The sequence below is a fragment of the Alligator sinensis genome, unplaced genomic scaffold (genome assembly GCF_000455745.1).
Source record: "Alligator sinensis unplaced genomic scaffold, ASM45574v1 scaffold1178_1, whole genome shotgun sequence".
NCBI classification, from domain to species: Eukaryota; Metazoa; Chordata; order Crocodylia; family Alligatoridae; genus Alligator; species Alligator sinensis.
Window position 1 is genome coordinate 783,704 of NW_005842596.1, and position 4,238 is coordinate 787,941.

Sequence of the window (4,238 nt, forward strand, 5' to 3'; positions counted from 1 at the left end):
TCTCCAATTGAAGGGATCAAAGCAGGTGCACAAGCACTGTGGGACACTCCTCCCCCTATACAGCGGAGCTAGACCACCAATGGGGCCTTAACCATATACCTTTTAATGAAAGAACAGTACTGGAAACATAACAGGCATAAACCAGGGGGTATAGGGGACATTGTAACGCCCTGGGGGGGCAGGATTCAACAAAGGTTAGACACTTACAATCATTGACAAAAGACAGGGTTAACAAAATATAAAACAGACAGAACAAACAATACTGGCTGGTGAAATATAAAAGGCACAAAATACAAAGTGTCAAATAACAAGGAATATAAAGCCTAGGTACCTGGAGCGGGGGAAAAGAATGATCCCTTTCCACTGCAACAAGAATTTCTCCCTGTTACTTCACTCACCCTAAGTCACCCCAGTTGGGACTTGAACCTGTATCTCCCACATAGTAGGCAGAAACTCTACCACCCAACCATCAGTGCCAGTACTACTCTATTCTCCTAGGGGCCTTGACCTTACCAGAGCCCCTGCCTTATATCAAGCTGCCTAGCCTCTTATTGGAAGAACTGGAAGCAGAGCTGGGAACCTCTCAGGTCACTGCTCAGATCCCTGCTGGAACTGGGGAGCCTCTCCTGCTGGCCACAGCCTCTCATAGGGGATCCTGGAGCCCAACAGGGAGTCTCTCGCTGGCTGCACACTGCACTGATGAGGACCCAATTGCTGCCTGCAGGTTCCACTCCTTCAGGTACTTCAGGGGCAACTGCTCTTGCCAGCTCCTTGAAGCTCCTTCCTCACTGGTCTCCCAAGTCAGCCCTGCTGCCCCTTTTATCCCCCTCCAGGTGACCCAAGGGGTTAATCATGGGACACCAAGGGTGTGTCTCTGGGGCCTGATTGGTGAGTAAAGGGAATCCCAAGTCCTCCAATCATCTTTTGCCCTTTCAAAACCCCTGGGTTAAGTCACTGCCAGCTAGCCTGTCACACTTGGCAATGCAGTTGCTGGAGGAAATGGAAGAAAAGTTGAAAATGTAGCTCTTCCAGGTCCCCCATTTTGCTGACTGCAGAGGGAAATATGTCCATGTACCACCACACGAAGTATGAAAGGTTCAGTCTTCTAGAGGTGTAGGCTGTAGCTGTTTGGTCTAAGGACATAGGCAGACAAGGTTCTTTGGGTAAATCTGGTATCTTTTATTAAACCAACTCAAATAGTTGGAAAAATTCTTCTTTGCGTGCGTTCGGGCACAAACACCCTTTGTCAGGCTGAGGAAGCATCTGCAGATGGTCTGTCTTCCTGGATGGAGTGGTAAAGCAGCCAGAGGCCAGTAGGCATGCAAGAAAGCCAGTCAATGAACATGTAAATTGAGGTGGTCAGTAGGTGAGAGACAGGTAGGAGGCAGGATCATTGGAGCTGTAGTCAAAGGGTGGGAGACGGGGGGGGGGGGAAGGAACTGAGAATAGCTGGTAAAAAGTGGAGGGTTTACCTGGGCCACACAAGGGTGTTTCAGAAAGTTTCTTCTGACATAGGGCCTCTGCACAACCCTGGGGACAGTGCTGGGACCAAGCCACGTAACTGAGCTATTACTGTGTAAATTAAAGAACTGAAAAGGCAGAATGCCTTGAGATGCAGGGTTCTCCCTTTTTTTCAAGTAAATGGGAGAGATCCTAAGTCCCTCAAGCAGACAGATTGGTGGCTTAGGATCAGGTCCTTCAGATACAGTACATTTTGTCAATCTTTCATTTTAAATCCTGTTTGTAAATCATTGCCTGATTTAGTGCCTGACACTAGAAATATGTTGATACAGAACAAACCTTCAGGTCCAGAGGTCATCAACATACTTGTTTTTGGGAGGTGGGGTATTAAAAATACATTTTTGTTCAGGTATCAATTAAACTTGTACCTGCCACCATCTTCAGTGATTTTTTTCCAAATTAAAATGCTTGCCTGTATTTGTGAAAGTAAGCACATGTAATTACATAAATAGATATTTGATAGGGAATGTCCTTTGCATGTATCCCTGAAAGGGACATTGCTCTATTATATATGTAAATAAGCATTTTCCATTTGGTCATGTATGGAGCATTGTGGACTGGATTGTAACTAGACCTACATAGATGTGCAAAGAGATTAAAAGAAGTCAGTCCCCTCACTGCACACTTGCGCAAGCAGGGAGAAAGGCAAAATATCAGTCCTCACATTCCTACTGCAAAAAGATTTGGTAATTTTTGCAGAAACAGAATCATTATAGGCTTTGTGTGTGAAATATTTAATATGTAAAATATCCATACTTTGGTTCTCCCCAAATCTTCAAAGTGCTTTTTTCTATATGATTCTTCATATTCCATGGAGAATCCAGCATGGGGTTGGTGCATGGGATCAGTCTGCAGGTATGATCCAGCATGTCAGACCATGTCATCTGGCCTGCAATGCTCCCCTGGGGTGAGGAAATTTGGCAGAGAGAGAAGAGTGGCTGCATTAATAGCCATGGCAATTCATGTTGCCACTGCTCCCTTGCCACCAAATTTCCAGACCCATAGAGGGCCCTACAGGACAGATGACATAGCTCTGAGGGCTGGAGGTTGAGCACCACTGATCAATTGTATGGATGTTGAAAACCCTTTTTCTGTAATGAAAATCCAGAGAAGACTTAGAAATATACATTTGTTGCTTAATTGCAACTGATAATATTGCATATAAATAAGTATGGTACTTCACTGTATCTGTAGTTACTGCAGATGTTACAACATTTATGAATGTAATCATTAAATTAGTGATTAGTATCAGTGAATTGTTCAAATAAAAGTGCCATTTTCAAAAGAAATGTGCAAAGGAAGCATCTGAAATGCTGCTTTTTGACCAGCAGATGTCCCCACTTACTTGATTTCCCTTAAATTAAAAGCACACTAAAACATTACCAAATTTAAGCTAATTGCATTTTAAGTTTTTGGAAATACACAACTTTAAAAGAATCTTTTTCAGCAGTTCCATAACCAATTTTCTACATGGCATTTCTATACTACTATGGTAAATGTCTTATTAATCTTAAATTCATTCTTCTAAAGTACTGATTTTTTTCTCAAGAAATAATAGTATTATACAATGTGTGTTCTGAATAGATATAAAAATATGCATCTCGTTTGCTATGCTGCATTATTATGCCCATTTTACAGAGGGGAAAATGAATTATCAAGTAAGCTAGTTAAAGTTACAGCTGAAGACTCTGGAAATGGAATTTGATTCTCCACCTTCCCAGTTAGTTTTTACCGTTTACCCTCTTTAATGTCCTATCTGATTTCTTTTTAAATGTGTCTGGAAATTGATCCTTAAGACAAAGTAAAACTCAGGATCTTTTTATAACGCTGAAGTTTATTTAGAGAAGGAACTTCAGTTCCAAAGGACATTAAGATGACTTTTTCTTTAACAGATGAGAGACTTGAAATGTCATGATACCGAGACAACTCATCTCATACAAAATCTGAAGTCATATGACTCTCAGCTGAAGATCACGGTCACTCTTGGCTGATGCCCATGGAACAGTTCTGGCACTTGAAGAAAACAAGTTCATTTGTTTGTTTTTATGAATTTTCTTGTGCAAAAAAACCCCCAAAAACCTGCAGGGGAAAAGTGTACCAGCTAGATTCAGAAAGGCTATGCAGTAGAACCTAGAAGTTACAAAGACAGCCAAAGATAAGCTCTTAATTTCTAGAAGCACTGGTACATATTCAGGGGTGTACTTGCTAGCTGTGTTGGTCTGAGACAAGGAGGCATACAAAAAACTAGAACTCTTGGTTCCAAAATGATACCTTTTGTTAGACCAGCTGGTACACAGTCCGTACGTGTAGGGTCGGGGTATCAAACTCCAAGTTTTCCAAGGCGGAAGGGAGCACGCAGGGGAAGGCGGGACAGCACGCGGGACCCCGGGGGGCTCTTGCTTCTACCCAGGGTCTCACATGGGCCCGGCGGTGGCTCTTGAAGGAGCTTTGGTCTTTCGGGGGCTCTTTCCGAGACGCAAGCAACCGGGCACAGCAGCCTCGTAGTCCTCCTCCTCTTATTCCCAAGCGTTTTTCACGCTTAGTCAAGAGAGCAAAGAACAAGAGCACCTCTCGTTCCCTTTCCGAACCGCAGCGCCTGCCTCCCGGCACCGGTACTCCTCGGCAACTTGTCTCTTGGCGGCCGGGGCCGGGGCCGTCCTCGTCCTACCCTCCCCACGCCCCCTTGTGCTCAGGGCCTGGGGCCGCGGGCGGGCCGG